At 36.0% G+C, this 16,618-nt stretch overlaps 1 long non-coding RNA gene across 1 annotated transcript in view; it reads left to right on the forward strand.

The window, feature by feature from the left end:
- The window catches only part of LOC140332042 (uncharacterized), a 230,255-nt gene extending 213,876 nt beyond the window's left edge, over window positions 1-16,379 (forward strand). Inside the window, exons 2-3 of the long non-coding RNA XR_011921029.1 lie at window positions 941-1,084; window positions 16,060-16,379. This is a non-coding gene — a long non-coding RNA (uncharacterized lncRNA). The remainder of the gene's footprint in view (window positions 1-940; window positions 1,085-16,059) is intronic.
- The last annotated feature ends 239 nt before the right edge of the window (window positions 16,380-16,618 follow it).

The raw sequence follows: 16,618 nt of genomic DNA on the forward strand, positions 1-16,618 counted from the left end.
CTTTTATCCTTTTTTTAACCACTCCTTATCAAGTGTTTAGAACTATGGATTGACCTTTTGACTTGAACACTGCATGCCTAAAGAAGGTTCTATACTCCTGTTCACTTTAAATGTTGATTCATGTGCTGTTTTTTTTACATAATTAGATATCAAGAATGAATATTCACACACTTTGCTAATGGAAATTGGGTAAATTAGACCCTTTGTCTCTTTAATGGAGTTTCTACTACTAAGTGGTTATGAATGGCATCAGGATCTTACTTTTTTTTTTTTTAAATCTATATTTTTTATCCCAAGGGAAATGATGCACAATTGTGGTAAAATGTGCTTGGTATACTGGAAAATCTACACTATTTCATAATAATGATTATATTATTCATCATGTAAGAAGAGGATGCTGTGGTAAACGAGTGGCTAGTTAAGTGCATCACTATAGCAAGTAATGTTTAAACACATGCTATGTTGTTCACCTCATAAATTAAGGAATTTATGTAATACACACCAAGTCAAAGCATTTGCTAACAAGGATGACGTATGTATACTAGAAATAATTTGTATGAGCACGTAGATGGAGAATGTAAATTAGCAATTTGACATTTATGCGAAATCCGAAGCATGTTGTGTATAGTAAGCCATATGACATCTACCATGGTAAACAATATTAAACCAGATTTTACTGGAATGTGTTGTTCTGGAGAATTTTACACTAGGGATATTACAAATCTTTAATGATGTTGAATGGCGTAATTTGATGTTGCCTAGTACAAACAGCAGAACAAGGATGACATATTCTGTAATTCCTAATTATTTTGTCATATTTTAACTTTTCCAAGCATTTTCTAATAGTGTGGATTAAAATTCAAGTTCTGTTTCCCTGCAGGGAGCAAGAAGTTAAAGGTAAAAGTTTACCTAAGCTTATGTTCTGCACATTTGTTTCCAGTCAGTGACTACTTTGGCAGAGAAGTAAGGATGAGGATTCTAGCCCTGGAGACATAATACCCAGACAGGCTGCGGTGAGATGAACTTGGAGAACCCTCCAATCACCTGTAAAGTCAAGCAAAGCAGAGTCCTGTTAAAGCAGAAGGTATCTACATATATCCCTTTTGTCTGAAAGTAAAATAGTGGTTGATTACTAATTTTAAGATATTGGGAAAATCATGCAAAGCATTCCCTTGGGGCATAACCCTTGGTTTAAATCACAGATACAGCACAAATATTGCCTTGAAAACTGTACTTTTAAAAGTTAATTCAGCAATCAAAAGCTCTCATATCACATATCTCATATCACAAAAAATATTAGCTTTACAACAAGGCAATTAGCATTATTTAGGATTAGTTCAGCAACGGCAGTTTACATTATCTCCTAGTGGTAGGTCTGCGTTAAAGCTTCATTTTAGGTTAAATGTAAGGAGTAGTTGAGTGTAAAGTATAGTGGTACCTCGGCTAACGAATGGCCCTGCTAACAAATTTTTTGGCTAACAATTTTTTTTCAGAGTGCCACAGAAAAAAACTCTTCTAATACCAGTGTCGGTACTGTTGCTTTGTGTGGCATTTATTCTTTACATATGAACGGCGCTTCCCTGCTGCTTTTGTGCAGGACAGAGGCTTGATAAGGGAGGGGGGCGGTTTTCATGACTTGCATAAGAAATCTTTTTCTTCAGCTGAGGTGGTGGTAGATTTTAAGCAATGAGCTCTCCTGCAACATCTTGTAACTCATGAAACAAACTCTGCAATTGTTTCTTTTAGCATATCACAGCTTGCTCCTGAAGGTAATGAATGTCTAGGCTCCTTAAAGTTTTTTTTTTTGTTTTGTTTGTAATAAACTTACACAGTTTATGATGAATTCAATGATTTTCTATAGAAACCTATTGGAAATCAAGTTTCGGCTAACAAAGATTTTGGCTAACAAATGTTATACTGGAATGAATTATCTTTGTTAGCTATTGTATCACTGTACTTTATTGAAAAACATATACTCCAATATTTGAACATGTGGGAGTAAGTTGTCACTATTTTTCTGTGCATAAGTCATTTGGTATTCACCTTTTTAAAGTCTAAATAAATTAAGTAGTCCATATACTACTCTCTTCTCTAAATATGGTGCTGGCCTTAGGTCCCTACAGTTCTCTATAAATACAGATATGGTGATTTTAGATACTTTAAGATAGGAAGTGTGTTGCTTGCCAGATTAACAGGTGAAAAAAAGGGAAAAAGAAAGAAATCGAATGCAGTCACAACAACTAAGAACTAATGTAATCTAGTATTTTTTTTATTCTTGGGTTTAGATATGCTGCTGAAACTAGACAACAGACCTTCATTTTCTGAAGTAAGATGCTTTTTGTTCTTGTTAGGTAATTCCAATTTTCAACAATAATTCTTAAAAAATGATGTCAGCATTTTGAGATAATTTTTAGGTTGCAAAACTGGCCTGTGTGTAAATACAGGAAACTTGGTTCAAACAGGATATGATCCTTTTGTGGTATAATGTAATTGTGAAAGAAAGAAATGCTGAAAACAAACACAAATCTTCAACCACATATTTTGATCAGTTTATTACATGATTATTCTAAATATATCATGGGAAAAAAGTAAGAAAATTAAATATATCTGATTCACTACACAACTTAAAATGCATATATGGAATCATAAATTCAAATCACTATCCAAACAACTTCTATCTTCTGTGAATTGTTTTATTTTCTCTTTTGGTTTAATTTTTCCAAATCACAGTGGCATTCTTAAATATAGTGCTCAGAGAAAATATTGATATAAGATTTTCTCAGCTCTACAGAAGTCTGCATACCCAAAAGTTCCCATAACCAAGATCACCAAAAACAATTAAAGTTAAAGTTGTGCACTACCAAGATTACCAAAATTTTGCAGAAAAATGAATGTGGCACATTCCAGTTGTTTGGAAACAAAATACAGTTTGATGTATATGTGGGGATTGGAGGGTAAACCCCAGTGTACACTTTGTCCTTTTACTAGCTACTTTTTCACTTCTACATTCTCTAAAATGTATAAATTCTTGTACTAATGCTCCAGCCTGTGTGCTTTGTCTTCAAACACCCTATTTTAAATCGTTTAATCGTTTAAATTATTTTAATTATTGACTAGCATCAAGAACCTGTTCTGAAAGCCAACCTAGGCTTTCTAGGCTTTGTGAGACATTTTGAATAATGAGGTCTTTTGTTGCCCTCTGTTAGTCAAACATTTTAATTAGGGAGAGAAGTTAGGGAGAAGTTTACTACTATATTTATAATTTTATATGGTATATATTTCAATATATATACATATATATATAAATAGAATCAAAGTTATTTAGAAAAGAGTGATGTCTTAGTTTTGCAAATACTAAACTTAAAATTATTTAATTACTTTATTTTTACTGCAGTGGATCAAACAGACTTACTGAGAGATTTTTCTGACCTTTTCATATCTTTTCCATGATCTCAGCATTGCTGTTTGTGTTGGAGGGGGTACTGATAGCTCTTGCCCAGATGGACCCAGTTGTAAAGAGGGATATACAGAAAAATGCAGCTGCACCATATGACATTTACAAAGAGGAACAAAAAACAGTTTTACAGAAAACAGTCTGATCTAAGTGGAAAATACTCAACATTTTCACAAGGGATTGTACCCTTTCCACAACAAATAGTATGTTTTCTTTTAGCAGTAGTTAAATAAATTTATAATGTTTTGTGAACCATAATTTAAGTCCGCACAGTATGACTTTCTTGTAAGGTATTTTATGGTAACATTTACTTCAAATTAGTACTTATTCACAACATAAAATTAATTTAAAAATTGTAGGTATAACTACTAAAATGTGCATAAAACAATATGTTCTTCTCACAACAGTGTGCATCTGGTTGCTGGCAATGCCATGGAGTAGTGTTAGAGCCATTTCAGACATGCAGTGAGCCGCAGAGTTCTGCAGCAGGCTCAACCGCAGCCCCAATCGCCCCCATTCAAGTGAATGAAAACACATAGAAACCATTTTTTGTACGTGGCTGCAGCATATTCTGGTGCAGATCCCAAAGTCAGCAAGTCACTTTTAGCTGTGCGGTTTCTGTTTAATTTCTGCCGCAGGTGCATGCATTTCTGAATACCTGAGGTGCGGTTTCCACTACCACAAATCAGCAATTTTCTGTGTGCCTGGAAGCAGTTCTCCATCTGCTGGTACCCTGTGTCATATTTGGTGGCAATGCTAGTAATAAAAATGTACGGGTAACAAATCATCACCTAACTACTAGTGTGTCGCTTCCACATGACTTGCTAAAAAAAAATGTTTTCCAGTTGATAAAGCTCTATGGGACATAATTACCAATCATTGCTTGAAATTTGAAATTTTTTTGAAATTGTCTTTTTTTTTGAAAATACTGACTATGATATTTATGAAAACTGAATAGGATTTTATCTTTAATGCTCAAACAGTCTTTATGTATATGTGTGTATGTATGTGTATATATATATATATATTTAGCAGTCTGTGCTGTTTATGTTTGATATGTGTAAGAATGAACTTTTATATTTGTGAAAAAATTTCTGCAGCCATATTTAAACTGAAAGTTGTTTTAGCTTGATTGAATAAAGAACTGTTATAAACATATATGAAATTTATGTTGATCCTTTAAAACCTGGGTATATATTTAATCCTTGTTATAATTGAAATTGTGGTCAATGTAATCAAATGTTACAGTAATGTGGGTCTTTCATTAGGGAAAACCTAAAAACCCCTCCATTTTATATATACAGGGAATATGCCAAAGCAAATTGTAATTTGCAAACCAGAGTAAAGGAATGTTATTTTTTATGGCTTTATTCTAATACTCTGTGGCTTTCTAGAGGAAAAAAGTCCAGTCAGATTTGGACAATGACAGTAAAATGTAAAGGGTTGCTGGAATAGTCAGAATCTGAGATGTAATATCTTCTTCATATTTATTTTAGCTTAGAATGACACACTTACTAGAGAACTCATTGGTAGCACCCATGTGTGTGGATCTTGTGGATTACATTTGGCACAGGGTAGTGCAAAGAGCAATTTTACATCAAACAGGACAGAAGCACAATATAGAGACTGAATGTTTTTAAGCATCTGATGCAGCAGAACATACATTCCCATTCAGTCAGCTACTGTGTAATGTCTAACTTTTGAAATTGGTATTAGCACTGTGTTAATGGCTCATTGCTTGTAGCAATATAAGAAAAAAACACTAACAGTGTCTAGACTGCCCAATAATGCTTACATAAATCGTGTCATTATGAATTTGTGGATTTATGGGTAATGGTCCTTACCAAATATACTGGATTGATGTATTGACTATTAAAATAATTATTAGTCAACTATTGATATTGAGAACCAGTTTCAGTAATAACCATCCATTTTACCCAATTACTATTACAATTCTAAGGCAAAAGTTATGCTTACAACTTTCCACCTCCAATTACCTACCAAGGTAGCCATAGGCAGATCAGTTCACTCATCATAAAATCATATATGATCAACTTAAAGATTTTACATTAAAATTACTTTAGTGATTGCAATTTTTCATTGTGCCAAAGCAAAATACTTTGAGCAACTCATAATAATTTACTGTGTTAAGTGTTGGCATGTTTAGGGTATTATTTCTTGCCCCTGTAATTTCAAAATTCTAGAGAAGTACTATATTTCCTTACTGGGTATCTTCCTAATTATCTGATTTTATGTCAGAGGGTGAAGAATGCCACCATATAAGAGCTGGTCTTTTAGTCATGCTCTATAAAATGACCCTTCTGGTCAACAGTTGAAACATTTGAAACAATCATTCAGAAATGTACCAGTTAGATTATCCTAGAGGACCAGCCTTTTTCCTTCTTTATCACTGTATACTACCTGTTTTCTTAGTAACAGTCTAGTGTTTACTCATAGCCAATATTCTCACTATGTGGTTGTTGTGCAAACCTCATAACGCTGAGGACAGAAGCAGCTTAAATCTAAAATTTTTACTTTACACACAGTAAAAGGGTAGACAATCCTCTGCAGTAGACATTTTGCAATGAAATGTATTATTTTTTTGCTGCGTATGCCTGCGCAAGGACCCCAGGGTTTATCAAGGAGGTGTGCTGCAACTGGGTGGTCGCCGTTTGGGATCCCAGATACAAGGAAAAAATTACTATTGTCTTGTTATCATCCCAGATGGAGCCCCAAAATGTGGCACTAGGTTTGTTTGTTTGCTGCAGGGTCTAATTGTTTGTATCACAAAGTTGGTGGCCTATTCCAGTAATTAAGGACTGTAATGGTTTCACAAAATTTCTCTTTAGCGGCAATATTTAAAAAAAAAATCTTACAAAGTTTATGGAATTTATTCTATTATGATAATCTTGCACTGTATATGTGCCACAAAATATTTTTAGCTGTAAAATTCTTGATGTTTGCTGTAGGGTAAAACCTCCCTTGTGTTTTAAAGTACACTACACATTTTATTGTAAGATAAAATCTGACTCCCTGTTATATTAAAGTATAAAAACAGCTGTTTACATATTCTCCAGCCAAAAATACATATTTTACTCAAATATATTTACTCTTTTTTTGCAAGAAAATGTCTTTGTCCAATTTGTCTTTATCTTCATCTCCATATTGTGCCCAAAGTAAAAAGCTATTTACATTCTGTACAGCCCTTTAAGAATATTTTTGCTGATTTCTCTAAATAAATTGCACTTTGTGTCTGTGGGTCTGTTTATAAACAAATCCCATTATCATTTTTTAGATAAATGTACTTGTTAAATCTTTACAAACCGAGATGGCCAATAATACATGAAAGGTAAAAAAGAAAAAATAGAAATGATTGCATGTACTTTAAAGTACTTAAGTATACATAGGTAAACATACTGATATTTGTCTTTGGAAATGTATACATTTTACACAATTTGGATATGACAGTGTGACACTGAACAGCAGATCAGTCTGAGGTATGTATACTTTTTCTATATTTTGTTTTATTATGACTCTCACAACTTCTTTTTTTCCTTACTAGAGAAAACCGTTTTCCTGCTGCTTATTTAAGCACTTGTACAGTTATCCTGATGCTGGATATTTTCTAAATATCTAAAGTAGGAAAAAAGTAAGACAAAACCGAAGGAAGGTTTTTTTTTTTTTAGCAAATGTTGTTTAGTGTACCAGTGATTTGTGGACATTTCTTTTATTTCAAAAAATTTTTATTAGTTTTTCCAAATAAGTTTACATATAAAAGTATAAACATACAAAATATACAAAAAGAAAAAATAAAGTAAAATACAGAATCATCTGCAATACTAGTATAACAAATACAAAAAACATATAAAATAGAAAAAGCAAACAAAAATAATCATGGGTGACAATATAAAAGCGCAACATGAAGCTCCAAATAGAAGAAGGATAATACAATAATAATTTGAGCTGCAAAAGACTGCAATCTAAATCTGAAGAAGCATGATGGTCTAAGCAAGGAGACCAAACTTTAACGCGAAGTTCCATCTGGAACAAATTTAGCTGTCCTATCTGGTGTTAAGCATCATCTAAATCAGCAGTCGCCAACCAGAGAAATTTTTGGTGGTCTGCGGCTCTGGCGGGTGCACCCCCAAGCGTGGTCAGAAGAAGGGCCCTGCTGGGGGAGGCACACCTGCCACAGCCACAGACCACGTTTCCCGTTTAAACCTCTGGCTCAAGGAAGTGGGCGGGGTTATGCCATCATGACATCACTATTAAGTGACACTCCGCGCATGTGCGTTCAGGATCCGGTAATTTTAGTGGTCTGCGGGACCAAAAAGGTTGGCGACCACTGATCTAAATAGTACTTTATAGGCATTTTCTTGGGCAGTAATATTGGGCGAACACTTAGCAATGGTTTGCCAGATATCATTCCATCTCTCCTGGTCTATAGTGGTATTCAGTTCATCTTCCCCTTTAAACATGTATTGCGGGCGGCGGGTGTTCATACCCATACAGGAAGGTGTATCCCATACAGGAAGGACACCAGACCCATGGAATAGGGATTGCTTAGACAAGATGATTCAAAGGCTAATAGTTGTAAAGGTGAACCCTTATGATTCTGTAATAAAGCTTGCAGTCTAATCTGCATATATCGGAACAGTTCATTTGAGGGTAAGGGCCAATGTTCCTGCAGATATGAGAAAGACCTAATAACTGTAAATGAATATAGCTCATACACAAAGTGTACTGGTTTAGTATAAGCCGGTTCAAAAGAAGGACAGTTAATAATCCGGGCTAGAGGAGTATGCCCAGAGATCAGTTCTGCAGAAATTTTCTAGTCTATCCCAAAGGCCTAGGGCGTATGATAGAGTGGAGTCTTCTATTAGTGGCCTCTGGGCTGCAGGTAGCCACAATACATTACTAATGAAATCAAAGATAATTCCCCAGCATAGATCTGAGCCCATATTGGAACTTCCCTGGAACGATGCAAAACCACTAAAGGTGCTAACTGTGCTGCTAGAAAATTCTACTGAAAGGCCTCCAGATAGTTTAGGTCTATATAGTATGTGTTCAAATATTAATTCAGTTCAGTACGGGTTTTGCGTAAAGCAATTCCGGTGGCAATAGTAGGATTGAGTTTGTGTAGTTGACCAGCTCCAGAATATACCGTCTCTAAACGGAATTCTGTCTAGGTACGCTCCTTCTTCCTAGCTGAGGCTAGTTTTATGAGGTGTCCTTTTAAAACTGACCTAAAAGCTTCCCATAAAGTTGCAGGAGATGATACTGAACCTAGGTTGAGGGAAAAAAACTCTCTAGGGTATGTATGGGTAGTCAGTTTGTGGATTATGTCTGGATAAGATAGAAGTGAATCATTGATTGACCACAGGTGGGCGTGTGGCTGAATCACCAAAGACCTGCAATTGATTGACTACTGGGTCATATTCAGACCATGGTACTGATAGAATGTGTGCTCTAAGGACTTCAGGCAAAAAGACATGTGGCGCCCAGACGTGGTCGATTCTAGAAAATTAATTGTGTGGAACAGAATAAATTGTATAGTCCCGCACTAGCGGGTGAAGGTCCCTCCAGACATCAACTAAACCCATTTCTTGAAACTGCTCTAATAAGCCATCTCTATCTAATGATGGGATTCTAGGAGATTTAGAACTTCTGTCACAGGTACTATTGGGAGCAAAGTTGGAGTCTCCACAGCATAACAAAGTGCCACATACATGTTGTTTAACTTCTTCAAGAATTTTCCCCCAAAAAAAAAGCCAGAGGGAGAGTTAGGGGCATAGTAAGTGAGGAAAGTAGCGGCAGAATTTTGGATTTCCCCCTGCTAAATTAAATAACGCCCATAAGGGTCTGCCACCTGAGATTTACATACAAAAGCCGTTTATGAAAAGCAATTAAAACCCATTTATATATTGGTTGCTGCAGAAGCATAGAAAACTTGTGGTTAATGTACATGCATAAATTCATGTCAGGAAGATGTGGAAAAACGGGTTTCTTGAACACAAGCTATATTAATGCCAGACATATGAAAATAATCAAATACTTTCTTTTGTTTCACTGGCGAGTTCAACCCTTGTGCATTCACCGTCAACAACTTAAGGGCCATGAAACAACAACTGAAGAAAGGAAGCAAATATTATTGCCAGTAGACCGCAGTGCAACCATAAAAATACAGCTACAATCACCCATGAGAAAAATACAAAATAATATCAGAACAAGGTCCAAACAATAGAAAAAAACAAATACGAGAAGAACCAGACAATGTTCGTTGTCCCCTCAGGGGGGCAAATGAAATCAGGTGCACCTACACCCCCGCCAGGGCATGGAGGAGTCGGTGTACTTGAATGGGGGAACGTGTGGATCATGCAGGCTATACAACCAAAAATACCAAGTGCTGCAAAGTCACTGGAAAAAAACAGACAAAAACATTACAAATATTCTCCGCAAACTAAAAAAGGGGGTAAGGCACAAAGTAAACATTCACTAGACCATACATCTCTGTGTAGTAGATCACAGCATAGATAGGGAGCATTAGTTACTGAGGTACCCAAAAAATTTAGGAAGAAAAAAAAAACAGCAAAACTGCGGTCTTCATCCTGGGGAAGTGGAGCAAAAGACTTGAGATCCCAAACGTGAAAGCACTTGAGCACGGCTAAGAGAGCTGGTGGAGAGGGACCAGCGACTGTTGGTGACGTAGAATCCTGCGTTGGAGATGATGACTGCCCCATGGATAAGGTGCGCAAAGCTGGGACTTGCAGGCCTGGACCTCCAGACAAACTTGTGCTTCCTCAGGGGTGGAGATTTGTTGCATATGACTTTGTAGTTGGAACAGCAGCCTAAAGGGGTAACGCCATCCATATTTTACTTTGTTAGCCGTCAATACGGCAAGGTATGGGCACAGAGCAAGCTCTTAACAGGAGCAAATCTTAAGTGGGAAAGAAGTGAAACTTAGCAATGATATCCCTAAGGGGACCATCCTTCTTCTTAGGGCCCAAGGAGCGATGAATCCTATCCATTTCCGAATGTTCAACTGGGATCTCTGGAGCCAGCTCCTTCAACATGGCAGTAACATACCCCTGTACATCAACTACTTTTTCTGGAATGCCCCTGATTCTGAGATTGCTCTTGCGGGAGTGATTTTCACAATATTTCAATTGATTTTTAAGGTACTGAATTTCTTTCTGAGCCACCCCTAGATCTTGATCCAAACTTTCCAACACTGTTGTGGCATCATCCATACATGTTTCTAAAGATGCTGTACGATGGCTGTACGAGGCTGCACGATGCTAGATGCTGTACGATGGCGATACCCTTAGGCTCTGTATAAAGCCTTAATCATCTCCCTGCGGTACCTCTTTCAGCTGTCATGGAACCGAGTCCATGCTGTCCTCCGATGGTAGAAGTTGAGAGGAAGCTGGAGATTCACATGGTGCTCGCATCGGTGCCATCTTGGATTTATGGGCTGGGACCCGGTGCCAGCCCGCGGCTGTGGACTGACATTTCCATTTTGCGGTGGGACCCATCTATGATAATGCCAGGTGACTCCACTGGTGGATAGCATGGGAACACGCTTGTTAAGGTGCTTAAAGCCGGCGATCGCACGGAGCTGACAAATGATCCAATCATGCAGTCAAGCTGCGCGCATGTGCCCCGACATTATTTTTATTAATCACAAATATCACATAATGTTGTTGAATTCTTTGTGGATTGTCTTAAACTTTTGTAGAATATATACTACTTTTCTTCTTTCATTACCTTACACCTATCTAACATGTATTTGATTTTTTATCTAACATTTGTGATACAAATCTGTGTTCTTTTGCTAGTTCTCAAAACCCTCTGAGGAAGCCCATAAAGCGAAACGTGTCGGGATTCGAGAAACCTACATACCTTTTTACAGGCTCCTCTATATATGTTATTCTCAATATGGGACTATGGACATTTGATATTTACTGAGAAAAAAAGCTGTTTAGTCTTCAGTCCCAACCTCATAAATATTGAAAGGGGAGACTATTAAATCCTATTTAACTGTATCACAATTGTCACCATTATGTGTAGCTGTTTATAATTTTTTGTCACTACAATAAGTAATTGCCAAAAAAAACCCTTCTTTCTTTTTTGTCTTACTTTTTTTCTATGAATAATGTAAAAGGGGCTGACACCTACAGTGTATATGATACTAATTCAGTAAGAAGAGGTAGTCATCCTTCACTATTTTTTACTAAACACATACAGAAAGTCTATATCGGGTTGGGATGAGGTTCTTTGAAGTTGTTTATCCTTGTTTTAAATTTTTAAGGCATAGAGATGCAGTACAATGACAAAATCTCAGAAACTACATGGAAAACATTTTTGGCTTTAAGGCTTTAAAGAAAGAATTTAGGTACCCCCTTAATTTTAACCAAACCTTGGTTGGCCAGGAAATGGAGGGTAAAAAAGTGTGTTTTCCCTTTCCTGTTTATAACAGGCCCTATAGGTTCTTCTCCAAATCATGTCCCCCAAAATAGATGTGGGGAAACCTATGATAGAAACTGGTAGCTCTCTTTATTTGGATGGCCCTTGGATTTACACCACCTCAAGCAGAAAAAAAGGTACAGAGGTACATTGGTATCCCTTTATTTGGAAGGGCCTTGGATTTACACCCCCTTAGCCAGAAGAATAAGTACACGGGTACATTAATAAGTTTTAATTTATTAATATAATAAATATAAATAAACTCACAGACACACCCAAATCTTTTATTGTAATACAAACCAAACACATACTTACTGGTTTATTAAAATGAATCGTTATGTATATTCCCAAAATCTGGTTCGTGATCAATCATACCATCCTAAAAGGTAAATCCATATCACCACTGACAAGGAGCTATGAACAAAATTGCTAAACCAACGACCTAAAAACACAAGCTCTTTGAATACCTGTGTTATATTGACAGAATTGTCTTTGGCAGATTTAGCTAGCCACAGGAAAATTATTTACTTGTACAACTTAATCAAAATAATACCTTTAAATGTAAATTTACATCACAGGGACATCAATTACTGCAGCACAAAGGATCTCTCATTGAGAGGCAGTTTGTTGGGTTAAATTGTTAATTGATGTGATAGATATGTGCATATACATTAGTGATCAATGTGTTTGGTGATGAATTAGGCATACATAGAGATGATTATTTTTTTTTTTTCAAAGGGGTCTGTGTGTGTGATTATTTACATGGTTAATGGGTAAGGGGTACTAAAGCACCCTGTATGTATTCCCTGAGAGTAGAAGCCAATATCCATATCCATTTTAGGGGACAGAATTTTTTTTTAGGAACACTTACATTTCTAAAGTAAACCTTGCTGCTTTCTCTGTTGCAATTCCCATTTATGGAAGGTATGAATCTGCCAGGTGAATGCAAAAAACTTAGCACTTACATTTCTCTACAGACATTTTGTGCATTATAGACAGCAAGGAGCCTCAGATGGGTGACTAACCAAGCTAATATTTTAAAATTTACACTTACTGTAGCACTGCTTTTATAATACATTGTAATTTGTTTTAGTAATAAATTAAAAAGAGACACATTTTCCGATCAAACATCATCTGGAGTCATTTAGCTATTTAACAAAACATTAGCTACCACTAGGCTATTTTAACCTGTTTATTTAACTAGAAGCAGCAGTAAATGCCAAATTTTCCTGTCTTAAATTGTAATAAAGCCTGCTAACCCCCTTGTATTGTTGATATTAGCTGTTGCTTTAGAGCTGTTTAAACCTGCATTCATACAAGCACTTCCATCTGACACATACTCAATTTAGCCATGTGGAGAAGGTGAAGACAAACAAGTCGATTTTACCTCACTTAAACTCAACAGATATATTATACAGCAAGCAGCCCTTGAATATCTTTTTCTTATTTGCAGGATTCTTTTGAATATGCTGTGTTATATACTAATTGAGAGTTTAGTAACTTTGTCACTTAAATTGACCTTATGTAATATCTTATGACATACCTTATGTAATAATGACTTTATAGGTTCCGAATAGATGATGAGCTTGTGGTATGACAATGACACCTTAATCTGTTCAACTTTAAAAAGAAAAAATCTTTTTTAACTAACCTATAAACATGAAAAACACACATAAATATGTCTGGCATGTGCTTAAACAAAGAGCAAAAAGACAGCATGAGTTTACAATTCCATAATTCCACATCTGATGTCAATTACATTCATGTCAAGTAGTTTTATTATTTGACAAAACCATTCCAAAGAAATAAGCTTTGTCGGATGCCTTGAAATATCATTAGGAGGCAACGTACTAAGACATGCAAGGAAGTCACGTTTTTCACCTTAGAAAGTGGTTACAAAAAGATGAGAATTTAAGGACACAGTCCACATCAATCAATTTCATTATTATCCTTATTTTAAAAAAAAATAAAAGGATTGTTTCGTTGATACCAAATCCCAGCATAATCCAACAGCGGTCTGCAAAAGATTTGGTAAAAGTATCTAGTCATCACTTATTATTATTAAGGGCTCTATTTATAAAACAGGGAATCTGAAATCCCCTCAATCATTCCCTGATAGGAATCAATTACTGCCAATAAAACACATAGACCTGAAAGATACCCATGTGGGAATGTTTCAGGAGATGTTTAATTCCCTCTTTTATAAATATAGATCAAATTTTACATTTGATGGACTTATTTTGTTCCCCATTTGAAGTACAAGTTAACAAGTTTAGTCACATATATATATATATATATATGTGTGTGACTAATCTTGTTAACTAAAACACCTATATACTGTACAACCCCTGCTGTCTTTTTCTCTCTTTTTTCATTAGGAATTTGTGCAGGCTATGAGGTCCTGAAAGGCCTCCATGCCCACAATTTGAAACAGAATAACCCATGCTTCTGATGGTGTGACTACGGCGGTAAGGTTATGGCTCTTTCTCTCTGCCAGGAGAGGGAATGCCACTAGCAGCATAGGAAAGGTTGTGGTGTGGACTAGTAACTGGCAATGTTCACATGGGCTGTAGCAACAGATTAAGCAGTAGATGGAGAGATCTGACAGATGGTACATCTCCTGAACAGTCCAAATTGATGAGTGGTGTGAAGTGTCTGTCTGCCATCCTATGACCGCCCCTGAGAAGTCACCATGCTGATCTGGTGTCCACATTGCTGGCTTTATTTGCTTAACAGGCAGAATCTACAGTTGTGCTGAAATATGCCAGCTAGGGTTTGTTTACAATATAGTTTTTTGAATACCATTACCGTAGATTGATTGTTGTCACAGTGGGAAAGTCTGTCTCTAGTTTATGAGTTTTGGTCCTCTTTGACTAAGTGTTTTATTCAATGGATGTGAAAAAACTTAACTTTCACCTTAATATTTTTGGCAGTGCCAAAGATAAGAATCGAAGATTGGGTTTCCATGATAGCTCGTACTGGATATTCAGAAATGTGCCTGTTTTCTCACCTAAGGTGTAGTTGTGCTACATATTTGTCTTAGGAAATCAGTAAAGAAATAGTTTTGCCTGTTGAAGAAAATTGCGTCATGCCTTATATAGGTGTTTTACCTTCCTCTGGATGAGCTGTTGCTTTAGTGTTCTGTACACAATACATATTATTGTTTATTGTGTGAATGCTATTGTATTTCTCTCAAACTATCTATGTAATGCAAATTACAATAGCAATCAGAAAACCACCAGGACTTTCCAAACAACAAAAATATCATTGGTTGGATGATTGATTTATTCTTTTAAAGTTGGACTATAGTTCCAGAATGAAACACTGCAAGCAGGCAGGATTTGTATTGAAGGGACATGTGATGTCCATTTTGCAATAAAATAAACTTTCCTGTCTGTCTGAAGACTTAATAAGAGAATAAATAAACTCCTCGTGTATGTCAAAGATCTAGAATCCAGAGGAGGACTAGATAAAATGGTGGTGGCTCCAATAGAGTGAGAACAGGTGAGTATAATAAAAAAAATTCAATCAGGCAGGTAACTTTATTATATTGCAAAAAGGACATCACCATCAAGAACATGTCTGTTAACAATTTTTTATTTGACTGTTTAGCTCCATTTTAAACATTTCCAATACAGAATATGTGGGTGTGCTCCACTCAAACGAAGTTATTACCTACAAGTGTAAGCAATAACTCCAGAGGAGGAATTTATTTAAAGTGTAATGTGTTTACTATCAATACTACCAACTAAAAGAGACTTGAAACTAAAATACTGCCATTTCCAACAATGAAATTAACAATGAAAGTGTTAAAATGTGCTGCTGGCTCCACTGTATTTTATCTTGACTGTGGAATAACAGAACCTGCAGACCTCCTTTTACCAGCTCATCCAATCCCATGTCCCCCCATTAAGGTTACATTTCATTTTGGTCAAATGGCTTGGAGTGATATTATTTCAAAATGATATTAATGCTAATCAAAATTTTTAAAACGACATACCATTATCATATCATCCCAATAAACAAAATACAACCAATCCATCATAAGCATAATATTATACTGACTAATATACTGAATATTATAATGACAGATTTCTACACAACACTTATCTAAACTTAGTTCACCTGCTTTTTTTCAGGAGACTCCACACTAATGGATGGGTTCCCTGGCCTATGGATATTGACACCAAAAACCAATGCCTTCGAGGAACTCAACTGCTGACCATTACCCATCTATTACCCACCATATTATATTCCAACCTCAAAAATTTGCCACATCAGCTAAACTTTTTGATGTCCTCTCTATCCCCTCACCTTTAAGACCTCTGTCCCCACCCTTACCTCAGCCCTCTGACCAATCCTCAGACCCATCATGCAGGCCCTCCCCTATGCTCCCCCTACTCGCTCCAGGCCTGTCTTTACATCTACCTACATTTCTGTTTGTTCAATAAAAAGACAACATGGTCATTTTTGTGAAAGAATTCATAAAAAATGTGAGTTTTTTTCTGAAAATGTTTCCATTTATCCAAAGATTATCCTCAAAATTTGTTGTGTTATATCCTATCCTCTCTAATCTCTAAAATGTGTTTTTTGTTGTTTTAGAATGTGGACCAAGAAAGAAACCATTAGCAAAATGTGAAATGACTTACTATATATAGAGACAAAAACTCAATATAATAATCTGAAGTTACTTTAATA

Source organism: Pyxicephalus adspersus, chromosome 5 (genome assembly GCF_032062135.1).
Source record: "Pyxicephalus adspersus chromosome 5, UCB_Pads_2.0, whole genome shotgun sequence".
In the NCBI taxonomy this organism is placed as follows: domain Eukaryota; kingdom Metazoa; phylum Chordata; class Amphibia; order Anura; family Pyxicephalidae; genus Pyxicephalus; species Pyxicephalus adspersus.